The sequence below is a fragment of the Macadamia integrifolia genome, chromosome 11 (assembly GCF_013358625.1).
Source record: "Macadamia integrifolia cultivar HAES 741 chromosome 11, SCU_Mint_v3, whole genome shotgun sequence".
NCBI lineage: Eukaryota > Viridiplantae > Streptophyta > Magnoliopsida > Proteales > Proteaceae > Macadamia > Macadamia integrifolia.
Window position 1 is genome coordinate 19706062 of NC_056567.1, and position 13848 is coordinate 19719909.

The following is a 13848-nucleotide window of genomic DNA, read 5'->3' on the forward strand; positions in this document are numbered from 1 at the left end:
TGGATGACCAAATTTTTGCTAGAGAAGCTGATGCAAAAACTAGGCTCTTGAAAGTGATGGAGAACTATGAAAAGCTCTGGGGTGAAAAATCGAGATCTAAATGGAGAGCGCAAGGCGATAGATGCTCCAAATTTTTTCATGTCTCGGAAAAAGTGCGAAGATCAAAAAATACTATTCGTAAATTGAATAATGGAGATGGACATATTATTTCAGATAAGAGTCATCTCAAAGATTATGTAAGTGGTTTTCTATGAGAACTTTCCAAAGGCTTCTGAAACTTTGGAGCACTTGAAAATGCTAGAGTGAATCCCTTCTATGCTTGACGAGCACAATAGATGAAGGTTGGACGCAATGCCATCCAATGCAGAGATTAAAGGGGCGGTTTGGGAGCTCAACCTTGAGAGCGCCCCGGGTCTTGATGGATTCCCAGGTATGTTCTACAGAGCTAGTTGGGAAATTATTTATGGAGATGTTTGTAATGCAGTTAGAAGCTTCTTTAATAGAGGTAGAATTCCAAATGGTACCAATACCAATTTTCTGGTATTAATTTCAAAAGTTGAGGGGGTTATGAGCTTAGATAAATTTAGGCCGTTGTGTTTGGGAAATTTTTTTTGTAAAATTATCTCAAAGATAACGGCAATCAGATTATCTTCTGTGTTGCCTCTGCTAATTTCGGAAGAACAAGGTGCTTTTCATAAGGGGAAAATAATTCATTCTAACATATCTATAACATCTGAATTAACAAATATGTTGCATTCGGCGGCTACAGGTGGTGGAATGGGGTTGAAAATTGGCATCCAGATGGCGTATGACACGATGTCTTGAAGCTTCGTTTTTAATGTTCTGAGGAATTTTGGTTTCTCTGAGAGATGGGTTTCATGGGTGCACCAAATGTTGGGTTCAGCCAAGGTCTCAATTCTTCTAAATGGTGGTCCGATAGGGATTTTTTTGGGGTGGAGAGGGCTTGAGGCAAGGAGATCCTCTCTCTCCTATGCTTTTCATTTTGGCGGAAGAGGTGCTCTATAAAGGTCTCCATAGACTTGTGGCAGAGAAGAAGTTCAAGGCGCTCAATGGCACTCGTGGGGTGGCGACTCCAGCTCATAGCCTTTTTGCAGATGACATATTTATCTTTGGGAATGCCTCTCTCAGGTATGTTTGTCATTTGAAGCATTTTCTTATCATATATCAGGAGTTTGCAGGGCAATGCATCAATTTGGAGAAAAGTAAGATGTTTCTCATCCATATCTCTCCCCAGAGGAAGCAGGCCATTGTGGAGGAAATGGGCATTCCCCTTTGCTCCTTTCCTGCAAGATACCTGGGGGGTAGAGTAAAAAAAGAAGCAATTTTGTCTATCCTAGACAGGGCAAAGGATCGCCTTGCGGGCTGGAAGGGCAAACTCTTGTCGATGGTAGGTAGGGTGGAATTGGTCCGTTCTGCGATCTTAAGCATGCCTTCTCATAGTTTTGCGGTTTACTGGTGGCCTGCATCTCTTATTGATACTCTGGAAAGGTGGATGAGAAACTTTGTCTGGACAGGGGAAATGGATACTTAAAAAAAATTATGGTTAATTGGGATCAATGTTTTAAGCCTAAGGAGGAGGGGGGTCTCTGTTTGAGGAGGTTGAGGGATGTCAACAAGGCTATGCTTTACAACACAGCTTGGAGAATTAAAAATGAAGACTCCTTGGTGAGCTCTTTCTTGATGGCTAGATTCCTTAGTAAGGATGGTCTTCCTAAGAAAGGGTTCAGTAAATCTTCTATTTGGCCTAGGATTAGAAGGATGTGGGATTACATTTCACCTAAGGATAGGTGGATTGTGGGAGATGGCAGAAAAATAAATTTTTGGAAGCATTCTTGGGTAGGTCAAGGTGCCCTGAAGGATAGCGAGATGATGGAGGGCTTTGATCCTTCTTGTCTAAATGGGAAAGTTATCCGCTTCATTGTGAACTTCAAGTGGAACTTCCATAGATGAATTCTAACTTTATGAGAGGCATCATAGATGAGGTGAAGAAGATCTGCATTCTTGAATATGCTTATAAAGATAGGTGCGCCTGGTCCCTTTCTCATGATGGAAAATTTAATTATAAATCAGCTTGGGAGGATATAAGGGTGAAGAAGTCAGTTGTTCCCTAGGCTTCGATCATATGGTGCAAAAAACATCAGCCTCGAGTTTCCACTTTAGCTTGGAGGGTGATTAATGGGAAGGTGTCCACGGATGACGTGGTAAAGAAGAAAGCTATTCCCCTTGCCTCTAGATGTGTCCTATGTAATTCTGATGAGGAAAATTTAGAGCATGTTTCCATGAGTTGTCCCTTCTCTAGGGAGATTTGGGGGCTTTTGTGTGACTCTTTCAATGTGCGTTGGCATGTCTAGGGGTATTTGCTTGAGCTTGCTCAATGGTGGAAGAGAAAGCTGAAAATGGTTTGTTGTAAGGGGGCGTGGAGCATGAGTTTGGCCATTGTGCTGGATCACTTATGGAGGGAGAGAAACGCAAGGAAATATGAGAAAAAATCTCGCTTGAGCAGGTATGTCTTCCTTATGGTCCTTGAGGACATTAGAAGAAATAATCCGAGGACGAGAGGAGAGGTTAAATCCATAGCGGACTTGCAGTGCTATAGGCGCCTCGATATTCCTATTCAGGTCGCTAGGCAAAGAGACATTTTGGAAGTATGTTGGTGCAAACCTTCGACTAACTGGATAAAGCTAAATTTTGATGGTAGTTTGTTCGGGAATCCTGGTCTGGCTGAAGCAGGTGGCATCCTTCGGGATCATTTGGGCAATGTTTTGGGTTCATACAAAAAAATCATGGGTATTACTAGTGTATTCGAAGCAGAGGTGGAGGGGTTGATGGAGGGCCTGTTGCATGCCAAGGACAAGAATATTACTCGACTATGGGTGGAATCAGACTTTAGTGTGGTTATGACTACGGTTCGTCAAAGGAAAATTCTATGGTTTTCTCTCCAGCAATGGATGCATCTCCAGCCTTTCCTAGATAGAATTACCTGGAAAATATCCCATAACTTCAGAGAAGGGAATTCCATTACGGACCATCTAGCCAGAGATGCGGCGAAATCTGTGATTTCGGGTGATAATGTGACCTTTCCCTCTCATATTCTTGATCTCCTCGCAAGGGATTCAGATGGGAGTCCACATTTTCGTTTTTCTTAGAGTTTTTCTCTCCTCCTGTTGATGGCCATGCCGAAGGTGGGAGGTCAGAAATTGCTAGTGGTGATTGTTATTCATGTAAGGGTTTTATTTTCCTCCTTTTTTTAATGAAATAAATTTCTAGCAAAAAAAAAAATGGCTACTTCAGGGTGCCAACAAGCTATGTGGTGCATTATATTATAAAAGACATTAAGGATCTCTCCTTTCTTGTTCCTATGCATATCAAGTCAATGGTTGATCTCCTCGTTTCAAATAAGCTTGTTATTCATAATACCACAAGGGCAGCTTCAAATTATATCTTGGAATTAACTTGGGAGGTGCCTTCAAGGGGTGTCCAGAAACTAAATATAGATGGATGCTCTATAGGGAATCCAGGCAACTCAGGTGCAAGTGGTATTCTTCGTAGTGCATCTTCTCAGATGGGTTGTTATGCAATTTATAAGGGAATTGGAACTAACTTCATGGCTGAATTTGCTGCTTTCTTTCATGCAACACACCGAGCATCTTTGAAGGAAATCAGGAATTTGTGGATAGAATGTGATTCTCAAGCTATTGTTTCTTGCATCAAAAGACAGAATATTCCATGGTGCTTTTTACAAAGATGGTGGTACTACAAAGGTTATTTGGACAACATAACTTGGACTATATCTCATTGTTATTGAGAAATAAATACTATAGCAGACAAGCTAGCCAAGCATGCTGCTACTACTTGTACTTCAAAGATTTGGGATACTTCTCCATCTTTTATAACTTATGAGCTTGATTGAGACCTTCAACATAGGTCTAGATTTCGATTTATGTAATTTATTTTGTCTTCCTTGCTTTGAGTCTCTTTTCTACAGATGGCCATGCCGAAGGTGGAATAGAGGCTTGAAGGGCATTTCTAACTTCTCATTTGATTATTATTAATATACTTTTGCTGACCTTTAACAAAAAAAAAAAAAAGGCTACTTCAGAGTGGCTAGAAAAGACTTATGGATGGAGCTTGTTGTGGTTCCAAGGGGGCCCAATGATTGTAGGAGACTTTAATGCTACTCTTTATGATCATGAAAGGAGAGGGCCATGTAACTTTAGCATGGGGTTAGCTGTAGAATTTGGTGTTATGGTGGTGGCGTGTTCAGATTCCCTCACATGAAAGGAACTATACTAGTCAAATAACATAAGGGGAGGAAATGTGATGGCTGTCCTGGACCGTTGCTTTGTCAATGTTGAATGGTTGAATAGTTTTGATAATTGCTTTCAGCGTGTTCTGCATAGTGTTTCATCGGATCGCTCTTCTGATTTTGTCAGAGTCAGTGGGGAAACTGAAGAAATGACAGTTCATGTTTAACTAGTTTTAGATGGACCATGAAAAATTCCTCTCTACGGTCAAGGAGTTCTGGGAGGAAGCGGTGTACGGTTCTCCTACTTTCGTGTTAGCATAAAAGCTTAAGAGATTAAAGGATGTTCTCAGGGACTGAGTAGGCATGCCTCCCATAATCTAGATATGGAAGTTAATATCACCAAAAGGGAGCTAGACAAAGTGCAGGAGCGTATTGAGGCTGAAGGAATGTCTGAGAAGCTTTTTGACATGGAGGCGAATGCTAAAACATCCTATTGGAAGGCTCTAGACAAGCATGAAAAAATGTGGGCTGGGAAATCAAGAATTCGGTGGATGCGGGAAGGAGATAGAAACTCAAGATTTTTGCACATGTCAACAAAAATTAGTAGATCAAAAAATGCCATTTGATGCTGAAAAAAAGGACGGTTCTGAGATTCATGATCAAAGTCAAATTGTGAACTATTAGGTGGATTTTTATGATAACTTTCACAGGAAATTTGACCTATTCCCCATCCTGAGCTCCTTGATTGCATTTTGAATGTGATCACGGAGGAGGATGTGAATTTCTTGGAGGCAATTTTTGGGGAAGAGGAGATTAAAGGTGTTGTTTGGGACATGGACCTAGATAGTTCCTTGGGGCCAGATGGCTATTCTAGTGTGTTCTTCAGGAAGTGTTGGGAGGTGATAGGAAACAATGTTTGTACAATTGTGTAGGGATTTTTTAGATCAAGGGTGCTTCCTAATGGAATTAACATCTTTTTGGTGTTGATTCCAAAGGTGGAGGGGTGAGAGCTATAGACAAATTCCTTTTTTGTGCAAAGGTAATTTTTTTACCAAATTATTATCCAAAATTTTGGTGTTGCGGATGTTAGATATATTGCCTAGAATTATCTCGGAAGAGTAAGGCGCTTTCCAACGAGGTAAAGTTATCCAGTCAAATATTGGGTTGGCTTTCAAGCTAGCCAACATGTTGCTTAAGGCAGATAAGTATCAAAATTGATATTAAGAAGGCGTACGACACCCTATCTTGGGATTTTTTATTTAGTGCGCTGAGAAAATTTGGGTTCCTGATAGGGTGATTGGATGGATTCAAAGAATTCTTCAGTTAGCGAGAATTTCAATGATTCTCAATGGTGGTCCGATTTTTTTTTTTTTTTTGGGTGCAAAGAAATCTTAGACAAGGAGATATGTTCTCTCTAATTCTCTTTATTATTGCAGTGGAGGTTCTATGTAGAGGGCTGAAAGAGCTAGTGAATCAAAGTAAAATTAAAGCCTTAGCGGGGCATCGAGGCACACTGGTGCTTAACCATTTATTGTTTGCATACGACATTTTCATATTCGTGAATGCTTCGCACAGGTATGTCATGGATCTGAAGATTTTTTTTAACAAAATATCAAGAGTTTTCAGGATAGGAAATAAATTTAGAGAAAAGCAAATTGTTCCTGGGAAGGATTCATCTTCGAGAAAATAGAGAATTGCTGACGAGATGGGCATTCCTATATGTGATTTTTTGACAAAGTACTTGGGAGTGGAGATCTTCAAAGGAAGAGTGAAACGTGAGCCCCTCCTCTCTGTGATGGGCATAGTAAAGGCCAGATTGCCAAGCTAGAAAGGGAAGATTCTATCAATGGCATGAAGAGTGGAGTTAGTTCGTTCCATCATCTTTTGGATGCCAGTTCATAAATTTTCGGTGTATTGGTGGCTAGGATCTCTTATTCGATGTCTCAAGAAATGGATGAGGAATTTTGTTCGGACAGGAGATGTCGAGACTGAGATTTCTCTTTACTAGATAGTGATTGTGAGCCCCTGCAGGCAATGCTGAAGGTGGGGACTCATGCCGAAGGTGAGTGTTTTTAAATCTATTGAATTGTATTTCCTATTTTTTTTCTATACTTCTTAATAAAATTTCAGAATCCTTAGCGAAAAAGAAAGAAGATGGGGGACTCATCAATTGTCTTTTTTTCTCAATCGTCTCTTTGCTGGATTTTTTCTTTGCATTGTAATTGATTTCTATTTTTGTTCTATTGTTAATAAAATCTGACCTTCTAATGAAAAAAGCATGGGAAAGGAGTGCACAATTTTTCGGTATATGGTGGCTCTCTTCCTTGATAGTGTTGATGGAAAAATAGTTGAAAAACTTCATCTAGACTGGGGACATTGACTCTTCTCAAGCTGTAACTGTAAAATGGGACCAAGTGTGTAAGCCTATTGATGAAGGTGGGTTAAGCATTTGCAGGCTGCAAGATATCAATAAATCTCTCCTGTGTAAGCAGGCATGGAACATCAAACATGGGAATTCAGACTTAAGCAATTTTTTTCAAGGCTCAATTTCTGAGAAATGGATGTCCCAAAAAATCTATTAGTCCTTTGTCTATATGGCTTGGTATTTATAAAATGTAGTCATTTTTATCTAGTAAGGAGAGATGGATAACGGACAATGGGAAAAAAATTAACCTCTGAAATGATAATTGGTTGGCAGATTTTGCTTCGTTACTGACGCCTGTGGTAAGCTCTAACTCCTCTCAAGAATTCCATGACTAAAGTTTCAAAAATTGTTTCATTAGATTATATGTTGTAATTTCCTCCGCACACAGGCTGAGAGGATCCAAACTCTGAACCATAGCATTCCTAATCCCATATATGCTATCTTGTCACCTGCCTAGCCACCACGACAGGAAAACCGCAAACCTTCTCAATTATCACTAGAAAGGAACTCCACGTAGTGGTAGTGAAATAGGATTCGCATTTGGCATCTCCATCATCGTCCTTGTGACGGATCCAATCTCCTCTTAGATGAGGCGACACGCTCGTGTAAGATAGACATGTGAGTGACGACATTATAGTCGACCCTGCATGTAAAATGAAGCTGCCAAATGTTGACGTTAGATGCAGAACTGGTATCACAGTCGCACCACTTCGCAAATCCCTACCCATTCTCTTCACCCAGAAAATTTAAACCCTCACCCATTCTTTTTCCTGTCAGCGGCAAGACATTTGTAGAACCTGCATGTAAGTTGAAGTTGCCAAATGTTCACGTTAGATGGAGAGCGAGAACTATAAATAGAGGCACACCCTCACGCATTCGCTTCACCCAGCAAAGCTTTCAGTGTTATGAACATGGCGTTCAAAGCAACAAAGTTATGTTCCCTTCTCTTCCTCTTTTCCCTCTTCCTTCTGTCAACCACCTTGTCTCTTGCTGAAGTTGACAAGGAAGAGAACCAGCGTGACCCGTATCAACAGCGTGACCCGCATCAACAATGCCATCTCCGTTGCCAGCAGCAAGAGACAGACCCTCGCCAACAATATGAGTGTCATGGGCGCTGTGATCAGAGATACTACAGAGCAACAGTATATGAAGGAGATAACCAGATGGATCCACAGAGGGAATACCAACAATGCCAGAGGCGATGCCAGCAGCAGGTGAGAGACCCTCGTCAGCGACAACAGTGCCAACGACGCTGTGAGGAGAGATATGAAGAGCAGCAACAATACCATGAGGGATATAACCAGCGCGATCCTCAGAGGGAATACCAACAATGCCAGAGACGATGCCAGCAGCAAGGAAGAGACCCTCGTCAGCGACAACAGTGCCAACGACGCTGTGAGGAGAGATATGAAGAGCAGCAACAGTACTATGAGGGATATAACCAGCGCGACCCTCAGAGGGAATACCAACAATGCCAGAGGCGATGCCAGCAGCAGCAGAGAGACCCTCGTCAGCGACAACAGTGCCAACGACGCTGTGTGGAGAGATATGAAGAGCAGCAACAATACGATGAGGGATATAACCAGCGCGATCCTCAGAGGGAATACCAACAATGCCAGAGACGCTGCCAGCAGGAGGAAAGAGACCCTCGCCAACGACAACAGTGCCAACGACGCTGTGAGGAGGAGATATATGAAGAGCAGCAACAATACGATCCTCAAGGACAATACCAACAATGCCAGACGCACTGCGTTGTGGATACGAGAGACCCACGCGAACGACAAAAATGCCGACAACGCTGCGAGGAGAGATATGGACATGGACAGTACAATGAGGAAGTTAATCGGCACGATCCTCAGAGAGAATACCAGCAATGCCAGCGACGTTGCCAACAACAGGCGAGAGACCCACAGCAGCGGCAACAGTGCCAACGACGCTGTGAGGAGCAGCAACGTGGACGATATGACCAGGCAGAGGAAGCTAAGCGCACCCAAGTAGCAAGTGAGTAACTGGTCAAGCCTGCGAGTATGTAATAAATAAAGAGAATTGAGCTTCCGATAGCTCTTCTTTTTTCTGATGAAATAAAAACCGACGGAGTTTGAAGCTTTTTTTTTTTTTTTTTTTTTTGATGAAAATGTAGATTATTGAGAAGCATGTGTAAAGCCAATGGCATCAGACATACAAAGACTGTCCGGCTAAGAAATGGAATGTGGCGACTCTGTCAAACACATGATAGACATGCCTACCATGCCAGGGTATCTGCTATCCTGTTCAGATACCGTGGAATGTAAGAAAACGAAAGTGAAACAAAAGAAACACTTAAGTGCCTAATATCACTAATTACAGTTGCTGCCTCTAATGGTGGAACCCGGTCTTGATCTTGGATGAAGCGGAGAACCTCCTTACTGTTGGATTCGATCAACAACTGGGAATAGCCTGAGGTCAATGCATAAGACAAGTACGAATGGCAAAAGCTTCTCCATGAGCAGCAGTAGTAAAATGTTGTGGGATGGACAAAGCCTTAACTTGGCAGCCCCTGTGATCAGGAAAAATCAACCCCAAACCCCCTTTTGTAGTTCGTTGTGATAATGCCGCATCACAACTTACTTTAACAAAGCCAGGTGGAGGAGCCTTCCATCTATCAGTTGAAAGATTTGAAGAGGATGTCTGGTTCGGTTGGGAATGGTAATAACCTTGATTTGCAGCAGTATATTCTTGAAAAGCCTTATCAGCAACTTGAATAACCTCTTGTGGAGTCCAGACTTCGATAATAAATACTCGGTCATTTCTTGCAGGCCACATATACCAACACAAAAAAGATGCTCTCGAGAGGGATTCACGAGCTAGCTTTTTATCTGATCTGAATAGAGGCTCCCAGCTACCCAACCAATCTGAAAACAAAGGAATTTGATCTGTAGGAGGAGAGTAAGATAGACTGCTTCCGAACCATACTAATCGAGCAAACTCACAATCTAACAAAATATGACTAGTTGATTCAATTCCAGCTCCACAATAAGAACAAGAAGGGTCGATTGGTACTTTCCTTGATAGTAATCCTTCTCCCGATGCAACACCTTGGGCACATACTCTCCAAAAACAGAACCTAATCTTTGGAAGAGTATGTACAGCCCAAATCCTCTTCCACACGGAATCTGAGATCTGATCCCGTTGATGGATATGCGATGAAGAAGCACCTGCAGCAAGCTCATAATGTTGGGCATTAACCCCATACTTGTTAGTCTTCACCAGGAAAAAGACTAAGGGAGATCTTCAATATAGCTTCTTGCATCGGCTGCTGAAAAAACTGATGTAGTAAGTCACTTCTCCAACATCTGGAAACGGGATCAATGAGATCAGAGACATACTCTAAATAAAATGTATTTCTTTCTATGAATTTCGGCTGTTATCACCTTCTTATGGGGTAATATCGGTTTGATGTCTTATTGGTTTCCATGCATTCAATTTGGTTTCAATCTCATAAAACTCCAGTCCAAGACATGATCCAATAAGCTTATATCATATTGGTTTGGATTGATTTGGTTCACCTAATCTGAGGGAAGATAGCAATTTAATGACCAAATTATCCCTAGAAGGTACAACTCAAGCATGACATATTGACATGGAAACAACCTTTTTGCAGCTGTGATTACTAAATCTGTTACTTTTTCGTTCACTGATCTTTTTGGCTGCCTAGAAGTTCACCTCCGCCCCTAGTGGCATGAAATATCTCCGCCTTAGTGGCATGATTTCCTACATCTTCTTCCCATATAAGTGTTTTCTTTGCACCTGTTTCAGCCATGATCCTTAGTAACTTTGTTATCATAAGAATGCAGTTTTGTTTTGAATTTTGAATCAATACTTTTGCATTGGTTCTCATTGATTTTATAAGTATAGGATGTTACACATATGTGGGGTTGTTACAAGAAACCACGGACACAAGGCCACTCAGTCTACGATTATAAAACATTAATGCATCTTCCCTTGCGCAAGTGGTAAAGTATTTTTTCCTTAATAAAGTACCCTCTATGACTGATCGTATTTCGTTTTTTAATGTTTTTGCTATCACTATCTATTTTATTTGGAGACATAGAAATGATGTTTTTGCATCCAATGCTAATCTCAACCCTGGTGTCATATTAAGAAATATTCATAGATGGATTTCTAATCTTAATCTTTACCTTGCAAGGCTAAATGCTAGTGTCTTACTTGATACAGATGGTTCGGCCAGCTTGATAAAAAAAAAATTCCACCTCTTTTTTGACATACCCAATTTTGTTTTGTACTGGTGCAACTAATCTTTTGAACTCAGCTTCAGGATTAGCATATGGAATCTTATCATGGGGTAAGCTTAGGATCTTTGAATCAAATACTACTACATTCAGATAGAAGCAATGGAAGCGGAAGGTATTTTGGAAGGACTTAAGATAGCAGCAGTAGGAAGATAATATATACATGAAGTTTGGATCTCAAATAGGGAATTACTTCATCTCATTCCACAACCAACTAAGGAAGCACGACTTCTGGCAACCTTCCACAAGATAAAAGAATTATCAAGGTCTACAACCCAAGGGGGTAGCGCAGCTGGTGAGCAACGAACTTGGTACTAGCCGTAAACTCGGACGTCCTAAGTTCGACTTTCACTAAGCACACCTTGAGCCACTCACACGGGGGTGTTTAGTGTCTTTCACTACTTTCAGTGAAAATTGAATGGTTCTTATTCAACCTCGGTATGACCCGGTCCATGCAGTTGTAGGGTCAGTATGGGCCCACGGGACTAGTCAGGCCGAAGGCTTGAATACCCGTCAAAAAAAAAAAAAAAAAAATTACCAAGGTGTATAAAGTTCATTCATAAAGAAGCAGGAATCCACTCAGCTATTCGAATTAGCTTGTAAATCTGTTAATTGTAACAGAGGGTATGGAGAATATCAAAATAATGTAAATATTTTCCTTACCAATTTTTTTTAATTAAAATCCTCAAAATAATAGAAGAATAAAAATTTCATTAACATAGAACAAAAGTACAAAACACATCATGAGTGACTGAGACAGACGTTAACATTAGACTATAAATTCAGTAAATTCTTCTCCATGCAAGCAGAGAGGATCTAAACCCCAAACTCTGAACCATTGCATTCCCTTGTCGCTTATGGTGAGTCCTGTTCCTTTACCCCTTGCATTGTAATTGCACTTCATATGAGTTGTCTTATTGTCACCTACCTACCTGGCAACCATATAATTTCAACTCTTCCTAGAAATTAAGAAACTCCACGTGCGGGTAGAGAATCATTTCTCATCTCCACCACCATCATCATCATCTACTTAGTGCTCTGAACTCTTTATCCCGTTCTTGTCTTCTTGATGGCATGTGGGGTAATTCTGGATGAGGCGACACGGTCGTGTGAGATAGACACGTGAATTACGACAGTCGGCATCCTGCATGTAAAATGAAGCTGCCAAATGTGTACGTTAGATGCAGAACTGGTATCACTCTCGCACTACTTCGCCATTATAAATAGAGCCACACCTTCACCAATGCTCTTCACCCAGAAAATTTAAAGCCGCCTCTGTTATGAACATGGCGATCAAAACATCAAAGTTATGTTTCCTTCTCTTCCTCCTTTCCCTCTTCCTTCTTTCTACCACTTTGTCTCTAGCTGAAGGTGAAGTTGATACGGAAGATAACCAGCTGGACCCGAGTAAATATCAAGAATGCCGACGCCGTTGCAAGCAGCAAGACCCAGACCCCCTCGAGCAGGTTAAGTGCCAAGCACGTTGTATGAGGTCTGATGACCCACGGAGAGAGCAGCAGCAGTGCCAGAGGCGCTGCCAGCAGGAGGAGCGAGACCCAATGCAACAACAACAGTGCCGGAGACGGTGTGACGAGAGATACGAGGAGCGGGGTCGGGATGAGTATGATAACCAGTACGATCCTCGAGGACAATACCAGCAATGCGAGAGGCACTGCTGGCAGGAACCAGACCAGCAAAAGCAATGTGAGTGGCGCTGCTGGCAGCAAGACCAACTCCAACAACAGCAACAGCAACAGCAAGATTTTTTCCAATGCGAGTGGCACTGCTGGCAGGAAAAAGACCCACGCCAGCTACAACAATGCCGACGACGCTGTGAGGAGCAATTTGGGTGTCATAACCAGCGCGATCCTCGAACAGATTACCAGCAATGAGAGAAGCACTGCCAGCAGCAGGAGAGAGACCCTCGCCAGCAACAACGGTGTCAACGACGCTGTGAGGAGAGATATGAAGAGGAGTAGCAACGTCATCGACTTGACGAGGTCAAATAAGGTACCCACGCAAGTAGCAAGTAAACCATGAAGCCAGCGTGTATGTAATAAATAAAGAGGCTGAGCTTTCGATAGCTCTTCGTTTTTTACGAAATAAACAAACGGAGTAACTTAGGCTCTGTACTGTAACGATTCTGTTTTTTTAACATGATTTTGGGGCTAGCACACTTTTTTGCATTTCTATTTTTTTGGAGTGATTCTGCATCTTAAATGTTGTATGGTAATCGCAAAAAAAAATTGATTTTGTAACCTGAAAGAAACAGAAACATGTATGGTTCGTACTTAACAAAATCGTTTCTGTTAGAAACCAATATTTACATAAAGTGCCATATTCACCATGGGTGTCAAAGTTGTGATTTTTAAATAAAATCTAAGGATAATCAATGGTTTTTTAATAAATTCTAAGTTATGAAAATCATTATTATCCAAATAACTTAAGTTGAATGAGACAAATAAGAATATCTCCATATCAACAACATGGTGTTTACTTCAAATATGAAATGATTGTCGAGTATTCAATCACACCCCCACCCCCGCCCCCCGCCCCCCAACCCAGTCTCAATGTAATTAAAATTTCCATAAACACAATCACCACTGACATGTTGGGAACCACAGCTTCCAACAATTTATTGATCAAAGACCACCCATGGAACAAGCCCAGTATCACATACATTGTTCATGAAAATCAAGTCTCACTTGCTGTGATCTTATTTTCTTGGTAGAAACTTACTGAGATCTTCCACTGCTACCTTCTCCACTTCCTTCCTCATGCCAATATCTGTAGCATACCGGATTCGACAGTAGAGCCCAATCCCTGTTGCTACTATCCCATACACATTGGTGGTAAGAAGGCACAAT